The sequence below is a fragment of the Ambystoma mexicanum genome, chromosome 11 (genome assembly GCF_040938575.1).
Source record: "Ambystoma mexicanum isolate Mex_15411 chromosome 11, UKY_AmexF1_1, whole genome shotgun sequence".
Lineage (NCBI taxonomy): Eukaryota > Metazoa > Chordata > Amphibia > Caudata > Ambystomatidae > Ambystoma > Ambystoma mexicanum.
This window is the reverse complement of record NC_090934.1, coordinates 1,261,340,119-1,261,366,215: the sequence shown is the minus strand read 5'-3', so window position 1 is coordinate 1,261,366,215 and position 26,097 is coordinate 1,261,340,119.

The window sequence follows — 26,097 nt, the reverse complement described above, 5'->3', positions numbered from 1 at the left end:
CATGTGACATGGATGTGTGACAGTACTCATTCACTGACATATCGCTGTAGTTGTCTAATTTACCATGGCTATGCTACATGACATCTGTGTACTGGCATGTGTCATGTATGTGTATTGGACATGCCATTCACAGGCTGATGTGTGATGCCAGTGCTACACGACATGCTGCGAATGTGTTGCTTTTCCATCTTGGTGTCCTTATTGTCTGCCTTTTTGGGTCCCCTTCAGAATCATTGACAGTGCATGCATGCCAGGGTTATAGTCATGTGGGACATGTGTTAACCATGTACAGGATCTCTGTCTTGTCAGGCCTATGTGTGTGCTATTCTGCTCATGCCTGTTTCAATTTCTTGTGTTTCATGTTTTTGCAGGTGATGTCGCACTTGATGCTGGTGAGGTTCAGGAGATGGTGCAGACCCAGGAGGATTCTCAGCCATGACCAGGCACCAGTGGGGGACGTGGTGTGGTGTTGGGTGAAAACACTTTGGTACTGCAGACCATACTGTCGAGGGGTGCCTCTGGGTGCAGCTCCCCAGACCTCTATTCAGGTGCTGAGTCGGAAGATGAGACTTATGTGCTGTCGCAGGTCAGTGCTTCTGGCAGGGATTCTGTTCTGTCCAACCCACCTGGACCAGGGGTAGAACCCTCTATGGGGATGTCAGTGTTGGTAGGTCCGCCTTTGGTGGTTACGGATGCAGGGTCACACTCCACAGCATCTGATCCTGTTCCTGGGCCAGCAGATCAGAGGGGGAATGCAGTCCTGCAGCCTCAGGTAGTGCCAGCACAGCAAGGTGCAGATCGCCTTGCCCCAAACAGGTGTGGTGCCCGCCGACGCGGTGGCCGTGCACCACCAGGCAATACTGTATGGGAAAACTCCATGTACGGTATGGCAACCCAACAGGCAGCATCAGTAGAAATGATGGCTCAGGCAATGGAGAGGGTGGCCACTTCCATTATCCCACCTGAAAGGCAGATGGAGCAACAACAGCAGGCAACAGACTCCATTTGCCAATCACACAGGGAAGACTTGTTGGCGTCCAACAGGGACCGGCGGGCGGCACTGGAGACTCTGCCCGAATCCATATCAATAGAGTCACAGGGCCACAGGGAAGCCCTGAGGGTGGAACTCCATAACCTCAGGCAGAGTCTGCTTGAACTTGAGGCTTCCCGAAATGTTAGGGCAGAACAACAGCTGGAGCAACTCACACGTTCGCTCTCAGCTGAGCTGCAGGCAACACGTGAGGAGATCCGGGCATCCCGCAAGGCCATGCGTGCAGAAGTGCAGGCAACCCGTGACGTGCTGCATGGGGATCTCCGCACTTTAATCCTCCAGAATCAGACCTTCCAGACCCGCATGCTTGCTGCCATGGAGGACCATACCAGGGCTTTACGTGGGCTGCCTCCCATAGTGCCACCACCTCCTGATGCAGCAGCAGAGGGTGAAGAGACCGACAGCAGTTCTCCCACAATGGCATAGCCGTGCAGGCCATGAGCCCATGGAGGTTTTTTTTTCCCGCAACATCCACGCAAGTGGGTGTTGGTGTGCACCCTGTCCTCAAACCTCCTGGCTGGCCTCCCCCCCTGACCCCCGCATGGCCATTTTTTATATATTTTTTTTTTACAGTGTGTTGCCTTGTGTGGCTCCCGTGGGCATCCACTGTATTCCGGCTGGGCACATGCAGGCTTGTCCTGAGTTTGGGTTAGATGCTTGGGTTCGTGACACACACACCCCTCCTGCTTCCCGTTTCCATGGGCTTGCAAAGGGTGTGACCAAGTGACAGTGACTTACACAGTGACATTGGGATCCCATGAGCTGTGTGGGCAGACTGTAGTCAATACTGTGTGTACATCCCTAGTGGGTATTGTTGTTGTATTGTATACTGCATGGTGTATTGATATGTCCTTGTGCATCCATGTCTTCCTCCTAATTTGCAGGTTCCTTCCTCATGTCTTCACAAGGCCGTCTCCTTTGCAGATGGAGTTCATGTTGTATGCAGTACACTGACACATTTGCGTGCCAGCAACACTCTACAGTTGGAAGGGGTCGATGTGCTGGCTTATTCAGGTTGTAAGACTACCACTACTTTGACTTAGTACTGTCATGTTTTTGCAATGTTTCATGGTGTGTTGCTGTATTGTGTTGGTGGTAAGTATTTGTTCATGTGTGCTGTTTGTTATTGATTACTGGGAGCATATTGTCTGTGGGCAGTTTCCATTTGGGACAGTGCACTTTGTGACACTTGTGTCAGGTCTTGTGCATTGCTTTGTTTGCTTTCACATTGCATGAAATGCCATGGTGTGTTGGGTGGCGGAGCTGGGGATTGGGTGACATGGCGCTATTTTCATGTCAGGTCTTGTGCATTGCTTTGTTTGCTTTCACATTGCATGACATGCCATGGTGTGTTGGGTGGTGGAGCTGGGGATTGGGTGACATGGCACTATTTTCATGTTGTATTTTGCAAGTGGGTAGTCATTCATGCAGCATAAATGTGTGTTGTTCTTGTCACACAGCATTGGTTGTCTTTCGGCAGGTAGGGATGCGCACAATGTAACAATTCCAGGTGACCAATCTCAGGCTGGTATGGTTGTGACAGTTGACTGTCCCTTATGTCATCATCATTGATTGTCAGCTGGTATGTGCCAGAGCTGTGTGCACTCCACAGGGGTGTGATTTTAAGTGAAGTAATTAGCCAACAGCTGCGTATGGGCTGCCTCACCACGTGCCCTTTCCCCTCCCATGCGCAGCGGCCGTGCTTGTGGTTGGGGATGTGGGGGCACCACCATGTCCACGGGCAGGCCCCGGCATGTTGCAACGTTGTGCAGGACACATGCTGCCACTATGATCCTGCACACTACTGGGGGAGTGTATAACAGCTGCCCGCCAGAATGGTCAAGGGAGCGAAAGCGTGACTTGAGCACTCCGAATGTGCGCTCCACTATGCCCTGGGTTGCAATATGGGCTCTGTTGTATCTTACCTCGGGTAGTGTGGTGGGGTTCCGAATTGGCATCATCATGTGGGTGCTCAGTGGGTAGGCACTGTCCCCTGGGGAGGGGATGATGGGTATCATTAGTGGGGTTGTGGCATTACTCAGTATCTGACATGCATGCATGTGCTGGGGCATTTATACTCACCAAGCAGCCATGTATCACCATGCCGCCCAGCTTCTAGGTCCCGGTTTAGGGTTGACATTCTGTAAATAAAACTATCATGGGTGGACCCTGAATAGTTGGCATATACTGAGGTGATGATTCCCTTGGCATCACATACTACCTACACGTTGATGGAATGCCAGTGCTTGCGGTTTCTGTAGATGTGCTCAGTTGCCCTGGGAGGACGTAGAGCCACATGGGTACAGTCAATGGCACCTAGCACTTTGGAGAAGTGTGCCTCCCCGTAAAAATCCTGGACGACAGTCTGCCTTTCTGCAGGTGTTCTGGGCAGGTATATGTGCCTTCGGGACTGATGGGCGTGCAGTCATGAGGGCCAACACCTGGTGCAGGCAGCGTGACTGCGTGGCCTGTGAGACCCCCCCCCACTATGGCATTTGTCCGCTGGAATGAACCAGTGGCCAAGAAGAGCAGTACATTGAGCACCTTTTCCAAGGGGCTCTGTGCTTGGGAGCACAGGGTGGGTGATGTGAGGTCATCCTCCCACTCACTCACCAGGTTGAGTATTATGTGAGGTGGAAACCTGTACCTCCCATACACCTGGTCATCAGGCATCCCAAAAAGGCTGGTTCTGAGTGTAAAAATTCTGGGCCTGGCTATCCTCCTCCTCCTCCTGCCATATTACACGACCACTGCTGCGAGGCACGGTATATTCATCTTGGCGTCTGCGCTTGTTTGTTGTTTGCGCGCACTTTTATGCTGCGCGGGTCCACGTATGCCTGCTTCCTGCTGGCGTACGTTTCCGGATTAGCACGTCTTTTTTGGCGCACGCATTGGCCCCGTTCAATTACATGAATACGTGTTGTAGACGCGCGTGTGGGCGTTCTGCGCATTTGGCTCCTGTACTTCCCCCATGATGCCCACATTTTCACGCGTTGTTCCCCATTCCGCGTGTTACGCCCCCGTTACACCTACTTTAGTTGTGTGTGCTGCACTATGTGCTCTTTCGCTGTGCGCGTAGCGCATGCTGTTTGGAGACGAGCGCACCAGCGTGCACCACGCAAGATTATAGCGCACATCCAGGGATTGACACGCGCACAGACTTCCATGAACCTGTGCGCGGATTTCGCTGCGAATTTCGCGCTGCGATTTTCGCGCTTTCGCTGCGATTTGCACGCTTTCGCACGCTTGCACGGGAATTTTCAGCACACATTAATTCCATGAATCGGCCTGTCAGTCATCAATTGTTCTGTAGCTCATATTACATATGCATTTTGCTACTTTTGTGGCTGCCTGGGCTGGGTAAACATGTCAAGATGCCAACTAATAGATAAATGGCATCTGACCTTGGCCTGGTGTGATGATGAATACAAGTTCTCCACTTGCACATAGACAGCAGCAGGATCACAGCACGTTGTTTCCATGCAAATAAATGCTATTTCTAAATGCTATTTCTTTTTTAACCAGATAATGGATAAACTGTTTAACTTCAGAAGATCCAAGTCTTCTTCATCAAAGGAAGGGCAAGGGAGTGCTGCAGCTGCTGCACCACCTAATAAGAAATGTTGCTCAGCTTTCAAAGAGGATTGGTTAAAGGAAATAGTCAAAACAGAGTCCCAGAAATCACAAGATAAGGTACATGTGCGACTTGGAGAGATTTGTTAGTACAATGCTGATGTGGGCCTGATTTGCAGAGTATGCGCGGAAGCTAAAGTTACTGGAGAATTTTCTACAGGAAAGAAATGGGCCGATGGGTGGAAATTGGACTACATAAAACACTATTTAGTTGGAAGAGTTCATGTCTCTGCTGTACAGGCTCTCAGGCACAAGAATGTGGCAGAGAAACTGGGGTTTGGATTGCTTAGTATGCTGGCACAAACATCAACTGACAGAGGTAATAGATTGGCCATGGTTGAGTGACAACGGTCCAAGCCTGAAGAGGTGAAAGTTCTACTACACACTGTTTTGCTAGCTGTAAAATTGAGCACTTCCATGCTGTCTGTGCAAGAAATCCACAATCACATAGTGCACTACAACAAAATACCGGACAGCTGGAGTAGTAAAAAGTATGCTTTTGAATTCTTGGAGTCCATCAGCAGCGTAATCAGATCAGAAATCTTGGCAGAAGTTCGCAATGCTCCATTTCACACTTTGATTGTTGATGAAAGCACTGACATTTCTGTCAGTAAAATGTTAGCTATTTACTTTAAAATCAGACCTCTAGCATCAACCCCACATTCAATGTACAACCCTGTGTTCGGTGGAATTGTCCAAGTTAACGTCTTGTCACATCAGATGGTGCATCCGTTATGCATGGCAAAAATAACAGTGTTGCTACAAGGCTTAAACAATCTATTCCACATTTAATTGAGCAACACTGTGTAGCTCACCGTGAAGAATTGGGCATCAGGGATGCTTGGAAGAAGGTGGCAATTATTAGGGAAGTAAAACCTTGCTAAGAACTGTTTATTCTGTGTTTTGCACATCTCCATTGAGAAAATCTAAATTTGAAGAAATGGCATCAGTCATTGAATGTCATGATTAGTCATTTCAACCCCTCAATGAAGTGAAGTGGTTATCAAGACATTTTCCAGTGAATGCATTAATGCGCAATTATGAGGTGTTGCTAAAATACTTTGATCAGGAAATGAAGGAGGAAAATGATACTATAGCGAAATACTGTTTCAAGAAACTGTCTGACCCCACTTATCACATTTCTTTGGCAGTGCTAAATGATATTCTTCGCGATCTAGCAGACTTGTCCAAGTTACTCCAAAAAAGCAGTCTTACCCCAATTGAAGCCATGCAGTTTGCATGCAGCAAGATCAACCAGATTAGGGGACAGTACCTTGGTCAGGAAGTGTTTAGGAGCAGCACAGTTAGAGATCTGATCTCAACATACTCTGACAACGAGGACTTCAGTACTGCATCTATTCTGAGTTTTATTGGCTTGGTGTGTGAGCATATGGAGAAAAGGTTTCCAGAAAACTAACTGAAGGACTGGAACAATTTTGATTTTGATTCACTAGCCACTCAACAATGCAGCTTTAACTTTGGAATAGAAAATGTTAAGCATCTTGCTGAAAAATACAAAGCTATTTTAGATTGTAATGAGATGGACTGTTTAGAATCAGACCCTAGCATGCTTGCAGTGGAATCCATCCTTATGCAATATAATGCCTTAAAGTACGTGATAGCAGAGAGGCACAAGTGTGGTTCTTTTAAATGTTTTCAAGACATGGTGAATTTCACACTTCAACGTGCCACGGAGTACAATGTAGTGGCTCAGCTCATGGACATATGCGCCACATTTCAAGCTTCAAGCGCAGAGTGTGAGCGAGGGTTCAGTCTTATGAACAGCATTAAGACCAAATCAAGGAATCGACTGGAAGAAAGTGAACTTGACATGCTCATGCGAACGAAGGTCTATCTATTGCATAATGAAGTAAATCTTGATAATGTATATCAGCACTGCAAGAGCGGCAAAGACAGGCGAGAGAAGCATGTGAATCAAGGGGAGTCTGACAGCTCAAAAGAGTCAAGTTTCAGTAGTGCCACAGCGGGCAGTGTGCCACCATTGGCGAGTTGTAGCACCACTGAAGTGTTGTAAGATAACCACACCGACACCGTCAACTTCTCATCAATGCCATTGCTGACTCTTTGTTTAGCCTGCTACCTGACTTCTCACCTTGGGACTTTTAGAGCTTATTGATGCTTTGCTCATCAGAGACTTTTAAAAGCAAAAGCATATAAGAAAGAAGCTTTCAATTGGGAACCTGTTTATGCTGTTGAAATGTTACTGACAGTCACTCCAACTTTAACGAACAGCAATTGGTATGTATGACATTCACATATCCCCTTCATTTAAATGAAAATGTGTGTAGATTTGTATTTTTTCTTGTATTAACATCTCATTATCAGCTTACAATATATGGCAAATGTGGTGGTGCAAATTGCTCTCTGTCATGTTTTCCTATCTGATAAGAAATGTTTGTTTTCTGTATTATTTACATAAGTTTAATTTATTTTCTTCATTGATTGTAAAACAATTTGTTCTGTAATGTGCTACCTGGCTGCAAGCTACTACGCCAGTCGCAGAGCCCCCCCGCCCCTCAGTTCCTTCATCTTTATATTTATTGTTCATGTTGAATAAAATAGTAAACATAATATACTAAACCCTTCCTTGTTAGAGTGTTGCCTCTTGCTGGACCTCTGATTTGGTTGCACAACACTAAGAGTCCCCTTATGAAGCTGTAGTAGTAGGAGTCTAGTAGTCACCCTTTTCTTGGCAGACTTTTTGAGACTGTCGGTTGGGTAAACTTCCGGACCAGGACAATCTGACATTACATGATTCAGTGCTTTTTATTTAACTATCCAGTGTCCATGTCCATCCATACCCCACCCTTCTATTAAGTCATCTTTGTTGTTAATCATGTTCATGTATTGCTTATTTCATTAAACCAATAGAAAGCATTTCCTTTATATTCCATACATTTAGTGAACTAAGAATGCAGGAGCATTCTTAGTTCACTAACTTGCCAATCTTTAGAGATGTAAAAGGCACACAATTTGAGATGAGCTAAAGTCTTAGGATGAATAGGTCACCCAAATGTCCCTTGAAGTAGAGCTTGTTGTGCCACAAATTTGCATTCCTCGCTTGCACACTGTGGAATCGGATCACTAAGCAAGCACTTGCACATTGGTGGGTGCCGGACCGGCGCCGCTGAGTCGCCGACCACCACCGGTTTGGAGGCGCATCACTCAGTTGCGCACATGACTGAAAAACAGCCCGCACACAACTATTCTTTGCCGCACTGCCCAAGAAAATTAGAGGGAACATTGCTCTTAAGTTATATTTTTTGTCACTATCGGTCTGCTAAATATCAACTTTTACTAGTTACATTATTAAACATATTGAAAGCAGTTATTTAGATCTCAGTAGATGAACTGGGATAATTGCACCGGTTATCAAAAAGGTGGTTATCCCCTGTGTAAGTATTCTTTAATTAACATAAGTTCTTCAATAGGTTATACTTTGGTAAGATATTTTACTGGTTTGGGTGTGCAGCTACACTTTTACAAAATCACAGTATCTCAACTATATTTTTGCTGGTTCACTAGCTCAATGATGGTACCAGTCAGCTACTGGCTTCTTATAATGCTTTGTTAAGTCAACAAGTTCTGCAAAAAAAACATTGATTTCATATTCATAATTGAGACCGATGGTTGTACACCGCAATTTACAAATCCTTCCTGCTTCCAACTGCCTCAACAGAAGCTTCTGGTCACCACCTTGTGTGCTACATATGGCTTTTTGTAGACCAATCAATCTAATTTCATTCTTATTAGCCATTTGATGTGCTTCTTGCCAATGTACTACTAGCAGCATTCTTATATCTTGACTATTAAGACTGGCCATGTGTTCATCTATACGGACGCGCAATTTCCGTATTATGCTCCCTTCATAGACCTTTTGGCATATGCATACAATTTCATAAACTACATATTTTGATCAACAATTAATGAGATCTTGTATATTTACTTTTATTCCATTATGGCATTCACATTCTTTGCCATCAGAATATGTATGTTTGCTGAAGCTACAGGTTCCACATTTGAAGAAACCCAGAGTATGTGGTCTCATCCAGTCATGTCCAATACTGGCTTGTTTATCTTCAGGTTTGAGAAATGACGGGCTGATCTTGTTCCTGATGGTAGGTGCTTTCATGCAAACAAAAGTAGGTTTGTCATTAATATACTTGGTCAGATCATTATCCATTTTCAAGATATGCCAATGCTTATTCACCATTTTATATAAAACATTGTCATCCTTAGTATATTTAATAATAAAGCTTACTTGTTCTCTGTGTTTGCCTTTTCTGCCCTCTATTGGTTCTACGAGAGTCTGACTTGGTAACCCCTTGATCTTATTACATACCTGAGTTATAGAGTCATTGGTGTATCCTCTTTCACTGAATCTATTACTTTAATTTACATTCTTCATAAAAGTATGTATCTAGACTACAATTTCTATGTGCGCAATAGAATTCCCCAGAGGGTATATTCATAATAATTGATTTCCAATGGCAGCTAGTGGCAAAAAGTGTAGAGTTAACCTTAGTGGGTTTTCTAAAGGTCTTACTTTCAATTGTATTTTTTTAAAAATAAAAATATGCAAATCCCCAAAATCTATACACTTTTGATCAATATGACTTATTAGTTCTAAATGAAATTCATTATGATTGAGATAATCAAGAACATTTTGAAGTAATTCAGAAGTACCGTTCCAAATCAAAATAATATCATCAATTAATTGTTTCCACAATATAATTTGATCAGTAAATTTAATCTTAGCCAGTACATGAGTTTGTTCAAATTGCCCCATAAAGAGGTTGACTACCTATGGGGCATATTTGGCTCCCATTGCTACCCCTCTGGTGTTTAGATAGTACTCTTTATTAAATAAAACATTGTTGTTTTCTAAGGAAAATCTCAGAAATTCTTTGACCATTTCCACATGTTGTCTGTTTGAGGCTGAACATTCCGTTTAGGTATAATCTATTGTCTAAATTGCAAGTTCATGATGAAAAGAGTTTGGTTGCCAGTTGATCTCTGACAAGATTTGTAAAACATGTGTTGAGTCTCTGATATATGAGGGTAAGATCTCCACTTGATGTCTAATTGTGGAGTCTATATATTGTGAGAAACCTGAAGGTGTCTCACCTGATAGTCCCCAGGGATCTGTCATCCAAGTGGCCAGGAAACAGCCATCGCTTTTGGATCCAGTTCCTGGGGATGGGCCAGTAGGGAAGGATCACCTGGATGAGGGGTCTTCAGGGAGTAGAAGTGAGACACTGGATGGCGAGACACAGAACCCCCTTCCCTGCAACACCTTTACCCCATCCTAACCAGTAAGATACTTAGGAATTCAACCCCCCCCCCGTTTTCCAACACGAACACCTTCCCACGGACAGCTCACTGTGAAAGAAAACAGACTAATACCTGAGCCATATACCTGATGTGTCCCACTACATTGATCAGGCATGGTCATGCAATTACTGATCATTACACACACCTGACTTCCATCACACTTCCCCACAGAGATAAAAGGCGGACCATGAAAGCACACTCGTAGCAAGGCAAAGCACACGAGGAAGCAGCAGTTCCAAGATGGCAGTTTAATACAAGGTGGAAGACGGCAAGGTCGAAGAGGATTGCAAGGAAGGAAGTGCCCTTGACCTTTTGACCGAAAGCCTGTATCTTTCCTGAGCCTTCGAGAATAAGAAATATAAGACCTGGAATCAAAGCTGAAGATTTCTGTATTATGTGTCGGAGGTACCCGGGGCTCTCCCACATCGACAGTCAAAGCAGGGAAAATCGATTGCCCCCGTGGTACTGTCCTTGCTCTTACAACAAAGCAGCACCAGTGAAGCCAGCACAGCCGATGATTTGGGGAGACTGATATCAAACTGGTCTGTGAGGAAACCAAGGTTGCAAGTGGCAACATTTTGTAAAGAATATTGAAGAAAACAGTGCATGATCCATATGTGGTGAGTGCCATGAATATAATTAAAACAGCAGATGAGTGATGGAACTTTGAAGCTAAGATACAATACCATAGACGGAGTGGTCCAGCACCACATGAGGGCTCGTTCGAAAGTCTCTGTTAGGTATCCAACGAAAATGTGACAAAGGTTAAAACAAGAGGAATTGTGAAATCGAAGTGGTTCTGCAACGGGTCAAGCCAAACCCTGTGCACATTCAAAAGTCTTTGATATTTGATGTAAAAGTGACATTGGTCCGAGCCCGACTGAGGGACACTAATTATATGAAAAAGGGATCGCAGCCCGGCCGAGTAAGAGAATATAATACAAACATTTTGCCAAAGGGATCTGAGCCTGGATGAGGGGGATCTAAGGTGATGAACATTGTAAAAAGGGATCTGAGCCCAGCTGAGGGGGATCTGTGGTGAATAGTGAGTCACCCAAAGTGAATACATGTGCAAATGGAAGGAGGAGAAGAACTTATTGTTTTTGAACTGTATGTAGCACACAAGGTGGTGACCAGAAGCTTCTGTTGAGGCAGTTGGAAGCAAGAATGATTTGTAAATTGCGGTGCACAACCATCTGTCTCAATTATGAACATGAAATGAATGTTTTTTTGTAGAACTTGTTGACTTAATAAAACATGTCTAAGAAGCCAGTAGCTGACTGGTACCATAATTGAGCAGGTGAACCAGCACAAATATATTTGAGATGCTGTGATTTTGTAAAAGTGAAGCTGCACACGCAGACCAGTAAAATATCTTACCAAAGTGTAACCTATTGAAGGACTCATGGTAATTAAATACCACTTACACACGAGATAACCACCTTTTTGATAACTGGGTGCAATTATCACGAATCCCAGTTCATCTACTAAGACCTAATAAACTGCTTTCTATATGTTTAATAATGTAAACAGTAAAAGTTGATATTTAGCAGACTGATAATGACACAGAAATATAACTTAAGAGTACATACAAGCGTCTATTTAATGTAACATAATCATGATCTCTACCACTACGGCACTCAGTGAGGAAAAGAATTGTAATGATGGTTTAAAACTAACCACATCAGTTTACACAGACAACATCATGTAGGGTGTCATACTAAATTGGTGGTGTGAGCTACAGACATGAGAACACATTGAACAACATCCATAGTGCAAGTGTGTTTATTTACATCCGCAAGGAAACGCGATGATGTCACACGCAGTGTGCAACATGATGATGTCTCTGTTTGGCATGTTTAAAATGGAAGCCCCGAGTAACTAACTTGCAGCACAACGAGGGTGAATCCTGACAGGAGACCCATGGAATTTCGTTGATGAAGATAATAATCTTATAAATTGGTAAGGATTTTGGGGCAAACTTACCACACATAGAGTTATGTAACTAGTACAAATGTTTTTTTTAATATCTTTTTCTGACTTGACAACTATATTCTATATAAGCAACCCACTTCAACCTTGAATTTCTGTTTACTTATTCAGATGCTAGTTAATCACAACAAGAAATCACACCTTAATTAAGGAATTGGAGTTGTTATTGATTAAAAAGGAATTTACAAGTTACAAAGGGGGTGAGCATCTCTCGTGTTCTAATTATTCATGCTAAAATAATAGATAGAATACACCAATATCTTTAATGCTTATTTGTACTATCCCTCTAGGTAATCTAATAGACTCCACTCCGAGTAAGATTTGGAACAGGACGAGTGAGTTTTGACAACACATTTTAGACCAACTGATAACTAAGCATGATTATTGTCACTTAGCAGGACACACCATAAGAAATAATTGTGATATACTCACAGTTCTACTGTGTGGGTGACCAGCTACTCTTACGGTATGTCACAAAACAGTTAATTACACTGCCCTGCTGCAATGGAATTTCCCAAAATTGGCAAACTAATAAAAAATTGCATGTCAATATAATTTATTGAAGCAACACATTATTGTTATGTAACCATTTTCATAATGACCTGTAAGAATATTGGTTAACTAATTATCCCTGTTTTTCCATATTTTCTCTTCCCTTTCTTGGTTTTGTTTATGATATCCTTTTTATCATATTTTTTGTTTGTGTCACGCAACATTACATACGCAACCTTGTATCTTATTTTTCCAATATTCTCTTCTTTTTTAAAATCTTATGCTGTTTGTATTTAATCTCACCACAAATATGTTCAAACGGATGTCAAATTGTTTTGTTGGTGTTGGTATTCTATCTCAAATATGTTCAAACTGATGCCTTATCGTGGTGACTTTTAATTTTGACTGATGATGTCTATTGCTTTGAAATGTTGAATGCTGGAATTCATTGAATTGACTTGCTGGTCTCTGGACAACGCTCCATGATTTGTTTCAAATGTGATGTAACTTATGGATTTTGTTTTGGTTTCGGCATGACTACCACTAATATCTCTGCATACTTACAAATGATGTGTTAGATTTTATGTTAAATTCTCATCAATGGATGATGATGTGCCGGTGATTTGTATATACTTACATTTGATTCAACCGTATCTAATATGCAATATTGATACTTAGCGCAATTACAAGCCTTGAGAATGACCAGTGCTCGAAAACATGTGTCGGCTTATTGAGCGCAATCAATAAAACTTCAATATAAGACTTATTGAGACATATGTTTCTGTTCTTACCATATGATAAGCACAAAAACCTAGTAAACAACCAATTTTTCTAGTTAGAATCAATGTATGCAAATGTATCTCATGAATATTAATGAGGGGTATTCTGAACATCCAACATGTTTCCGGCCCTCGAGACCGTGAGTTGGACAACCTTGCTCTACAAGGTATGTAGACTGAAAAAATATCAAGGTGTCCTGTGCTCTAAAATATGAACTTGTTTTAAGAGCAACCACCCCCTTAAAGTTTCCAGGCTACAGTAGGAAAATATGAAACTTCCAATCTATGAACTCTTTGGGCCCGATTCACATAAAAGCTGGCATTTCAGTGAGGCACAAAGAATTCTTGAAAATGAGCATGTCACCTTATTCCCAAAGGTGATACGAACATTTAGGAAGGATGGGTGACAGCACAAACATTACACAGCTAAGCCTTTGTAAACACAGTGCTGAAATTACACGCCAAACACTAATGAATTAATTGGCTCATAGCAACCACAACTCGGCATCACTCATATTCATGGGTCTGACCTGCTAAATTGCTTAAAAGCAGGTGATGCAAGCCTACCCCACAAAAAGGCATACAAATATATGAAAGTGAGCAGCAACTTATATTGCTGCTTCCTGGTGTGCAGATAATACACGGAAGAGGCTTTAAAGGCTCTTCTATGCACTGTGCATACCCACATGCTTCTTTAGAACAGACATATGATACGTTATGATTGGGATTTATACTGCACATCGCTGCCATTTACATGGACTTGTGGCACTATGAGGTTTGTCGGGAAAAGCAGGTTGTGTTTGCTTAGTATGGAGAGTTCAAGATTGCTTTGCTGTTGGGTTGATACTTGCAGATCAGAGGTAACCGGGCTCTGTGTACATTTATTAGTGATTTGTGTCTAGCGCACGTCAGTTATCTGTATTCAGAAGGGAGCCTTGTGTGTCCAAAGTATGAGGTTGTGTTAGCTGTGACTGTTATAGAAGCTGGTGGGAGAGATGTAGGGTTCTGATAGGTGTAGTGCAGGGGTTGTCAATCTTTTGCAATCCAGATGTTTTGGACTATGGCTCACATTATCCCTCATCACTGATATTGTTGGCTAGTGCCTGTTTTGCGTCTGCGTTCCCCCAGGCCCGATCATCCAATTAACGAAACAAAGACTCTTGTGGTTTCCACCCTTCTTTATTCAACTCCTCCATCAAAACTTCGCTTTTCTGTCCCTCTCCTTCCTCCCCGCTCCTGCGTGCCCTCCCATTCTCACATGTCCCTCTCTTAAAGGTCCCTTGCTCCTTTTACTCCACAACATCTCCCCCTCGCTTATCGTTTAGTGTGTCGGTCTCACATCTGTTCAATTAGCCGGGAAGGTTTCCGGATGACTTGATGAGGTTGCCCTTGGGATTCACAGGTTTCTCTGGATCCATCTTTGTCGGTTTCTGACAGATCCTCCATAGGTTGTTCCATGGGACTGTCCTCGGACCATATCTCTCTTTTCTCCATTTGTACTTCATCTCCTGTTGGCGGCGCTGTGGATTCGGTGTCCTGTGTGTGCAGCTGGCTGGAAAAAGGAGGCGTTACGCGTTTTGTCATGCCTGTCCATTGCCGCTGTAACCGTGAACCCTTTTATCTCTGTCACTTCAAACGGGTTGGGTCGTAGCATGTGTCAGTCTTCCTCTGCTGCTTATGGTGGACCAGGTTCCGTCCCCTGACCGGAAGCTGTGGCTCGCTCCCTCCCCTTTGCAGGTCGGCCTATGGCTTGGATTTCCTCTTTCTTTCGGCATCCTTTTCTTGTATTTCAGCGTCCTGTTCTTCCGGGTAGTCTTCAAATTGCAACAGGCGCATTCAGGGTTTGTATCTAATCATTATTCCCATAACAGTCTTCTTGGTAGACCCGGGCGGGGTGCTCCTGTAGCTTCTCAGCATTTGGCACACTGCTTGGGGAAACGGTACTTGGTCGATGAGGGCTTTCTGCTGGGTTTGTTTGATAGTGAACATAAATCCTTCCACCATCCCATTGTTTGTGGTCAGAGTGGTGTGATCTTCTGGTGCTGGAATCCGAGATGAGCTGCAAACTTCCTGAAGTTCTGTTTTCGGAATGGGGGCCCATTGTCTGTTTTCACTATGTTTGGTACCCCCACTCTCTGAAAGGTTTGTCTATTACCCCCCCTAAGCTGTGGAACGCCATGGACTGTACCGGTTTCACCGCTGCGAACCGGGAACATTCATCCATGGAAACCAGTAGATGTCCCCCTTCTTCCAGTGGCCCATAGAAGTCCATTGCCACTCGCTGCCAGGTACCCTTGGGTAGTGGCACAATCCGCAGGGGGCAAGGGTCTGAGGTTGCTGCAGCCCTCTGGCAGGCCAGATAGTGCGTGAGGATGTCATCTACTACTGCGTCCATGTAGGGGAACCATACTTGATTGCGCAATATATTCTTTACGTTCCCCAGCCCTCTGTTGCCCTCATGTCCCAAGGCCTGGTAGTCCCCACGGCCTTGGGGACTACCAGGCAGCCCCCTCTCAGAAGGAACCCTTGTTTTGTGGTGGGTAGTTTTCCTTGTACTTTGGCTATCCTCTCTATTTCCTTCACATCCACCTCTTTGTTCTTCTGCACATCTTTTCGATGGTTCTTCCACTTGTTTATGTTGGTGAGCTGCACAGCCGCCTTGATGGTGGGATCATGTCTGCTCTTGTTAGAGAACACTGCCAATGTGAGAGTTGGGGGCAGCGCATTCTGTCATAGGTATTGGATATAATGCTCAGCCTCTCTCTCTAGCATGTCCTTTGCTTGTCCTTCTGGGTGTCTGGAAAGGAAGTCCGCCAGGTTTGCCTCCCCCCCGACATGTGGACAATGCGGAAGTCATACTCTTGGAGTCTGATGCCCCATCTCTCAATGCGCAGTGGAATTCTGGTCTTTGGGTTTCCAAGCAAGGATATCAGAGCCTGATGGTCCATTACGAGGGTAAATCGCCACCCAATGACAAAATGGTAGAATTTCTTACAGGCCCAGGCTGCAGCCAAGCTTTCTCTTTCAGCCTGTGAACATGCCCTCTTAGTGGTTGATAAGGCTTTGTTGGCGAATGCTATGATGCATTGCCCAAGCAGTTGTGCCGATTCGCTCTGGGCCAGGATTGCTCCCAGTCCCACGTGGCTGGCATTCACCGTTATCTCAGTGTCCCACTCAGGATTGAAGTATGCCAATCTGCAGCTGGCGACGAGTTCCTCTTTGATAGTTTGAAATGCTTCTCTACATTGACTGCTCCATTCAAACATTGCTTCCTTCTTGAGCAGCTGTCGAAATAGTTGGTAAGGTATGGGTGGCATAGTTGGGAAGGTATCGGGCACAATATCCAACCATGCCCAGGAATGACCTGAGCTCTGACACATCAGTCGGCAGGCCAGGTTTACAATTGCACTTATCTTGTCTGGTTCGGCCGTCATATCTTGTTCTGAAAAGATTTGCCCAAAGAATTTGAGACTGGGCTTGTTAATGTCACATTTGACCCCCATTGAGGGTGAGGCGCGCAGTTTCTAGGATCTCACACATCTGTAAGAGCGCTCGGTCATGATGATCTTGGGAGGAGCCGAACAATAGGATATGATCACTGTAGGTCAAAGCGCCCATTACGGGTGAGATCAGTCAGTTGATGGTCTTCTTGAATATCTCCGCTGTTGACGAAATTCCAAAGTTCAGCTGTTTGTAGCGGAAGAGCCCTTTGTGGGTTGCGAGAGTGTTGATTGGCCTGAGGTCATGGTGAATGACGAGTTGGTGGTACCCCTGAGTGAGGTCGAGCCTCGAGAATCGTTTGCCCTGATTCAGTATGATGATCATGTCCTCTATACTTGGACCAGGGGGCCTCTCTCTCTAAATTGGAGTGTTTGGTATGCGCATGTTGAGGCAAAGTCGTAGTTATCCATTCTCTTTCGGCACCATTACCAATGGCGATGCCCATGGCGTCCGGCCACTAACTCTCTCAATGACTTTGTTGTTGAGAAGCAGCTGCAGCTCACGGGACAGGATAGGCTTCCACCTGTGCTTGCAGGTGGAAGCCTATCCTGCCTGGGTGTTGGGGCACCGGGGTCACTGCCGGGTACACATGCAGAGTGAAGACTGAGGACCTCATCACGAGTTTGGCTGTAGCCCTTAAATGTGGTGGTAACAGAATTACCGCTGCATTTAAGGGCTGGCCCTATCACGAGTTGGGCGCTAAATCGGCTGTTTTACCTGCAGCTTTTTTCTGGAGGTGAAAATCCCTGTATTCGGCGGTATTACAGCCAGCTGTATTAGCCCGCAGTATTAGCACCGATAATTCCCCATTGGATCCAATGGACCCAATCAGGAATGGGGATTTACCGTTAAGGCCCAACCCATGATCCGGTGGTAATACCACCGGGCCAGTCGGTGCTAGGGCTATTACAGTCAGCGGTATTACAGCCGGGAATACAGCCCAACTCGTGATGAGGCCCTAAGTCTTTCAGCACAACCACTCCCTCAAATAGTGTTGGGAATGTTGCCTTAATCCTCTGGAGGGTCATCTCCTGGCACGTTACCATTGTTACATCTGCAAAGGCCCGGGCTTCTCTGTCCAGGGTAAGGTGTCCCGTTCCTAGAAGGATACGGCATTCTGATGCCCTTTTCTACAGAGGTGACGGTTGCCCTGGAGGTACTCTGCAGCATCAGCGCTGCGCTTGGGAAAATGGGTTGCTATGATTACCACTCATGGTAACCTGATCGGGTCAGCTCCCCGGATCCGTGGGTTTCACCCGGAGCGTTTGAATAAAGGCATGCGCAGAACTGACAGTCGCTGCTTCTGATTATAGTCGTTCACTACCTTGACGCTGCACATTTCGCTGCCTTCCTGACCTTTCGAATATTGCCTGCCTTTTGGATTTGTTTACGCTTGCTGATTCAGCATAGTCACTCTTGCTGTTGCCGAACTGCTGCCTGTCCCTGGACTGCTCAAGCTTACTGATTTGGAATAGTCGCTCTTGCCATTGCCAAACTCCTGCCTGTCCTCAGACTGCTTTCTCTTGCGACTTCTGTGCATTCCTTCGCATAGTGACAAACCATACCTGCTTTCTGCCTGACTGAAGCCGTCGCTCTGTCCAGACTCCATTCTACTTCACTTCGAGAGCTGTGGGGGGTCCTTCCCCTCTGAGTAGCTGCTCAAGCTCCCTCTGACACCTCTTTCTCATAAATTACCTTCATGCTCACCTTATCTCCTCACGGACACTTGAAATCTTTGGGAACATTTGCATTGAACTCCTGTGCACCCACGAAATGCTCTGCTGAAGTCATCAAGTGCACCAACTCGACTCTAGTGCGCTCCTCGTTCTGCCCGGGTAAGATCCTAATTGACCTTCCCATTTGGTGTTTTATCCCGCAGTTGTTCAGCCTTTGGATTCTGCTTTTTCGACCATCCTCCATTTCTCAACCACCGTTTCTTTACCCATTGGTAAGAACCTACCGTGTTCTATTTTCACTAGACAAATATCACTACCCTAGCTTACTTCCTGATGCTTATCTTGTTTCTCATTAGGCACCTAACTACCTGCACAGCCATCATCTTGAAACCGTACAGAGTGGGTTCAGGTCACCATAAAAAGGGGAAATAGAGTATAGGTATTGATTAAATGCTGACTGCATAACCTTAGTACCCATTTTTATTTTCCTTTGTTGCCTGGTACCGTGGCGGTGTGTTCTCCCGCTCTTTTGTTTGATTTACCCCTCTGTCTGTCAGTTTTACACAGGAAAAAGAGCTCCCTCAAGAGAGGAGACCTGGGTTAAGGCATAACCCAGGTTCTTCAATCAACTGGACCAAACAGAAGTCCGATGCTCACCTCTATCTTCCATCCGAGTTCCCTCGACAGATCTCCTGACGGCAAGTGACACCATATTAACCTTGTTCCTTCCTGCTGGTCGTCCCTGCACCACCTTCGACTGGTCATACTGAATGTCAATGAGGGCTAGGGCTTGTGCCGTTCGGTAACTCAGCAGGCATCTGCCTGCCATTGGGCTTTTGATGACGTGAATTGTTGCTGACACAATGCGCCTTTTGTGGTGCAGGTCGCACCAGAACTGTCCTGCCGACAGGAGCGGGTGTGCTGCTCCCCACTGGAATATTCAGACATGGGAAGGGGTCAAGGGGTAGAGGTCCCTTATCAGCTGGTAGAGGTATGCGTTCATCACATTGACGGTGCCCCTGTGTCAACAATGAATCGGTGCTTCAATCCTCCTATCTGGATGGTTACCCTTGGAGCCGTGCCATCATCTGTCTCTGCACTGATCAACCACACATACTCTTTGCTGTATCAATCATGCTGAGCATAGTTGTCCTGCATGTATACATCTCGTTCAGTCTCATACCTTTCCCGGTGGCCTGCATATAGTACTGCTGGGTTTGGCGAATATGCATGCTCCTTGTGGTACTGCGGCGGCATCTGCAGGGTGAGATCCTCCATCGCTGCTTAACCTGGCCTGTGGTTGAAATGGCACCACGCGCCTCCCTTGAGATGGCGATTGGAGGTTCTGCTTAGGGTACGTCCTATTGTCGTTGAACCCTCAGTGTGGGTCCTGGTGCCCAGTCAACCGTGTTGGTATCAAGGTTGCATAGCTTGGGGTTGCTGGGACCTTCTCCCTGCACATAGCCTGGAAGTGGTTTTCTCGGCCGCATCTTATGCATACTTGTTTTAGGGCCCGGGCATTGTCCTCGATGGGGAAATTCGAATCTGCATCAGTAGCACTGTTTGTCTCCCTGGGGTCTCTTGTGTGGCACTTTGTCCTGTCCTAAACAGACCTCCTTGGTTCCTGAAGCCTGTCGCTGCCACACTGTCCGCGTTCCTGGGGTTCTCGATGTCAGCAGCTTGCACGTCCACTCTCTCATACACACAGGCCAAGTCCAGCATTTCTGGTTGCGATAGTGTTTTTTTTAAGTAAATGCTTTCAAAATGCAGACAATGTGCGCCCTTTTATTCTCTTGAGGCTATCTACCTCATCATCTGAAAGAATAGCAGTCACAGTGGGTTATTTTCTTCTGGAGTCGGAGGACAACCTCCCCTATTGTCTCATGGGACATTTGGGCACATTGATTAAATGAGTACCTCTCATAGTCTCTGTTGGGCAGTACGAACAGCTTACTGTTCACTGCAGCGATCATCATTGCGCATGTGGTCTTTTCCTGGGGAGGGATTGTCTTTACTATGCCTTTTATGTCTTTCCCTGCCAGGTTGGTAAATATATCTGACATGTTAGGTGAGTCCTGGTCACCCACCGCTCTTATAAAGTCATTGAATTCCTCCATCCATTGGTCCCATCTCTGACCTTGGTCTTATTGGGGCTGTAGAGAAAAAGGGGCTGGTCTCTGTAGAAATGTTGCTCTCAATGACATGTCCGCCATGGTGCCTGCTGGCTCCTGCCTCTACTTGAGCCCCTGGGTCCGCAACTGCTTGCCCGTTGTCCACCATCGCCTCTTGTGGGCTGTTGCTTGTTTCTGTCCTTGTGGTACCACCTTTCTCTTCAAATGGTGGTTACGCCCGGTCTCCTATCCGTCCTACTTGTGCCTTCCGGCTTGGACTTTCTTTTGCTGTACCTTGTACCGTCTCTGTGAGCCATGACCTCAGGGTACTGTGTAAAATCCTGGTATTTTATCTTTAGGTGGTACTCTGGTGGGTATAGTGTTCCACTTCTACAGGGCTAAGCACCTTGTCAGCCCAACCCGGTATTCTTGGTGGGTTCTGCGTTTGTTCCTGGTGCCATTGTGGTTTTTCCGATGGCACCATGACCATCAACCTGCCACACCTTGCCTTTATCGCCTTTGTTGCTTTTCTTGTATGAGCTGCACTGTCCTTATTCTGCATTTTGCTTTGTACTTCATTTAACATTGTGCCTTCTGGAATTATGTATGTTGTTCATTTGTTCTTTGGAATTGTTATGCCACAGCCAGCAAATTTGCGGTATTATATAAAATGTATCCAATCCCAATTGAATTAATAGACAACCTTTCGATTTTATTTTACCTTCATTCCCGTTTGGTGTTTGTTGTTTTACACATGAACATTTGAATAAAGCGAAATAATAAAGAAAGGGTACAGACATACGAAAGCATCTAAATGGCGACATGACCCACCCCTCATCAAGATTCACCTGATTGCAGACTGGTTCTGTGGGGGTGGCATCTGAATGACATTTACACCTTGGGAATACTCCAGGTATTTGTATTCTCCCACAACTTCGGTTTTATGCAAGCACAGCACACCGCTGGGTAAAAAAAAAGCCGTTAGCAACCATTCATAGTTCAAACATTAAACTTGGAATATTGTTTGCTGCTTTTTCTGATGCCAGGTTTAAAAACAATATTCAATGATTAATTCATTGTGGGCAACGCTTCGGTTGTTTTTAATTATGATTATTGTTATAAATGAATAGGGCTCACTGCTGGGCTCCGATGTGTAGGTTCTCAGTTTTCTAAAGGAGATTGCATTGTGTATAATTTCCTTGTTCTCACAGTCGGGAGGGGGGCAGAGAAAGAGAGTGGGGACTCGGGGTCCGATGAAGGAAAAACAAGCCCTGCTTTTTCCTTTGCTGGGGAGCCAGCGAATGAAGGCCGCGAGGGCGCCGGTGAGTGTTTGTTCCCACGCACTCCTGCACTTCCGGTTCCTCGCAGAATCGTGGGAACGCGGAGGGGGAGCAGGCTTGCCTGCTTGTTGGGAACGAAACATCCAGGAAAGTGTAACTGGGGTGTATTTTTAAGGCTTCACATCAACGCAGATGTAGCTTTTTCTATGCTGGGAAAAACCGTGAGCCGGCCTTCTCTCGGAGGGGGAAGTGTAAATGGGACGGGGAAGATATTTTAGTCACCCCCCTAAACATTTGCCTCTCAAATGATGAATCATGAACACCTGGAAAATAGCTCAATAGCTTCTGTTGTCGGCGGCAAAGTACAAAATGTGCGCACCTGTAATGTGCAAAATTGACATTGGATTTCAGAGCACTCCTTTTCAGACCCTCAAGTGGTCTTGTGGGGAAGTGTCTCGCCTTTCCACCTCGCGAACCCAATGCAGCATTCGAAAATAAATGGAGAGTGCACATGGATTCCCCCGGATTGGGTCGCCAGATCCGGGAAGGCATTTTTTGCCGATCCGGGAAGATCCGGCCCAACCACAGCACTGCTGCTGGGCTTTTTCTGAAGCAGTACGATTTTGTAAATCTTTCTATAACATCTGTGTACAGGACGTCTATGGGTCACTTCCGTTTAGTTATATTCCCTTTGATGAAAACAAAGCTGTTTGGCGTTAAATAAGATAGGATGCAATCCTGAGCAGGTGGATGGCAGCCCTCAGGGGATGTATTATTTAAAAAAAACATGCATTTAATCTCTAACACTACCCTTCATGTCCACATGCCCAATTCATGTCAAGAGATGCTAGTCCAGAAGTGTTTTAACTTTGCATTCTGGGACTTGTGGTCCCAGGTTTATAATGGGGGAACTCAGGGACTACAAGTCCCAGAATGCTAAATTAGAACCAGAACTGGACTAGCGTCTTGAAGGAGAAATTGGCATGTTGGCATGTATGTAATATAATAGATGGCAACATTTGATCTTCACTAAGTAAAGAAGTGTGTGCAGAACCCTGCAATGACGGTCTTAGGTTTGTGCTCCTAATAATTGTGGTGCAGCATTCTGCATTTCAGTGGAGTCCTCAATCATGGCTGTTGTGGAGACCTGTGCCATCCCTCAGTCAAATGAACTATACCCCTCTACCCGTATGCATATCATCTGTTTTACCTCTGATTTCTAATGATAGTGTTCAGCCTGGTGCCCTATGAACTACTGTTCAGTGTAGAAGGTACTATAGGTAACGTGTGGTGTATGCAATACTTTCTGCTCTTGCCACTGAATGCAGGAAGCCACTGCTCTGTCATCTGGGTTTGTGAAGCACCGCTATCTGCCCAGTAATACACCAACGCTCTAGAGTTGGCGTCCTAACATAAAGGAGAGATTTTGCAGGTTGAAGTTACTGGTTTATTAGAAAAACATTGATTTTGAAACATTTTCGAAATATAGGATTATCTGTATTGTGCAAGAGTCTTAAGTTGTTGAGGCTTGTGTAACAAAAGTATCTGCACCCGGACTTGTGTAGCAATACTTGGGTATATCTTGACAGAGACTTGAGAAAGGGTTCAGATGTTACTGTTTAAACTTGTCAATTAGAAGCCTATACCCATTCTGATGAAAGGCTCTGTGCATGCAGTACATGGACATCTGAAAACAGTAGTAGGAAAACATTTGATTAAGGTTACCAGCAGTATGGTGGCTGCTTACTAAATGCACTCTAGCCGCACTAGGGAAGTGTGACGAATCTGAGGATGCCATCCCTTTTCTCCTAGGGTGAGACCTTTTCCTTGGGGTCCGGGCAGTGCATTCACAGAAGAAAAATCTCCCTGGGGGTGGTGCACCGGGGGAGGATTGCATGGGAAGGGAAGCCCCTTATGGGGTTAGGGACGACATCCACAGAGAACACGGGATCCCTGCCAATCAAGTGACCCTAGACCTCCTTCCTACAACTCTAAGAACAATCCCATCCCTAATCAGCTCATAAGTTGTACTCACCCTACCATATCCTTAGAAAGTACTGGAATGAGGAAGAATAGGAGTTACTTAAGTGAAGATCCCTTTCCTAGAACTGTGACGAAGAAGAACCCCAATGACTCACAAGGGAGTCATAAGATCTGTCCTGTGACGAGGGAGAAGTGTGGACGCATTAGGATTACCTGTAAGAACCACATTCGACAGTCTAGTCTTTCCCCAAGTCCTATTGGCCACTGTCAGAGAAGCCCTGCCTGAAGGAGCAAGGAGAAGGAATTTGGTGTTGCAAGAGAGGAGGCTGTGGACCGCTGTTCCATTCAGAGAGAGAGAGGGAACCCTTGAAACCCCAACAGCTTGTGGGGAACTGAGGGAGGCTGGAGAAACCCAGAAGACCAGCGTGCCTCCCAAAAAGGTGGGGTACCCTTGGGCACCAGCAGTGTGCAAGAAACTGAGGAAAGCTGGAGCCTCCCTCACTGAGGGAACCGGAGAGAGAGTGGTCCTCTGAGGAGGAACAGTGGGAGCTGTGCAGGAAGATTGCTGAGCTGTTGCAGACCCCGCTGGAAGCCCGAATGTTACCGGGGCCTTGCAGAGGGACGCAGCTGCCCGGGAACTGCTGATACCTGTAAGAAGGAAGGAAAGAGGTACGCAGGATATCTGGGAGGTGTTTGAGGTTTAGGGAAGAAAAGGGGTGAAAAGAGAAGAACTCTTTGAAAGTCAAGGAGGAAGAAGTGGGTCTGGGACCCCAAAGTGTAAGTGGGTCTGGGACCGTGAAGGAACATTACAAGTATGGGACTCGCACCTCTGGGAAAAGACGGTCTTGCACCCTGAAACAAATGAGAGACAGTTGTATACTTGGCAGGGCAGTGAACCAAGCGGATACAACGCAGCCGTGCAAGTCTGGTACCCACACCCAAATAAGAGAAGGAGAGAGTCTCGGACCCTGAACGAGTGGTGTACTTGGCAGAAGAGTGAAGCAAGTGGATGCAACGCCGCAGTGTGAGTCTAGCACCCAAACAAGAGGTCAAGAACAAGGGGGTCTGTTCTCAGACCCTGAATGCAAGTGAGGCAAAGTCAGAAGCGCTGTATGTTTGGCAGGAGAGTGAACCAAGCCGAAACAGCTCTGGTACCCGCACCCATATGAGAGATAGAGGATCTGGGACCCTACGAGAGAAGGAGAGAGTGCATGAGAAAACACTGGCTTGGCAGGAGTGTGAACCAAGCCGTGTAAAGTATTGCAAGTCTGGGATTTACACCCACATGAGAGATTGAAAGCAAGAGGGTAAAGTACCTCAGGACTGAGAAAAGGAAATCCTAAATATGGTAGAGTCCCGTGCCAAGCTGATAGAATACAAGAACTGTGAAGCTAAGAATCAGTTTCTCTTGAGTTATTCAGTGATTTAAGATAAGAAGTATAGGGGAAAGGTGCAGAACACTTGCACTGGAATCTTGTATTTTTGGAACTTTATTTAGCATCCCTTTTTATCCACAACTAAACGGGGATCTTTTCTGTTGGTTGAAAGCACAACAAACACGTTTTACTTTGAGAAGAGACCATTCTTGCACATTTATCTCATATTATTAGTGTTAGGGACAGTAGTAGGTTTTCGGGCATGCCAGTGACAGACGTCTTAGTTTTGGACTTCCTGACAATTTCACTAATTTCCTTTTGAGGCAGGGAAACCCCTCTGAGGTTTAGGGATAGAGAGGTATTTTTCCAACCCTTTTTTTATTAATAAAAGTCTTTATCCAAAACCATGCTACCATTTTGTACAAGCCTTTCTTCTGCACCCTTACATAAGATATCCACAGCCTCATGGCCCGCCTCTCATTGATCGCGTTGTGGATGTCCAGGGCTTACCTGAAGCTCAACCCCTCGAAGACTGAATTCCTACTGCTGGCCAACCACACTGAACACCCTGACATCCAGGCCTGGCTCTCTGCTATGCCCCTCGAGGGCTTCACACCCAAACTAACCACCTGCACCAGGTGGTTAGGTCTGATATCCAGTCCATTAGGTCTGATATCTACAGACACCTCTCCTTCAAACAGCACATTGCAAGGAAGACTCAACCAGCTTGGTGCCAACTTTCACTCCTGTGGAAAATCAATCCCTTCATCCCAGAAAACGACTTCAGATCTTTTGTCCAAGCCTTGGAACTCTCCCACCTGCATGGTAGCAAGGCCTTTTTGGAAGGCCTTCTGTTGAGGACCCTGGC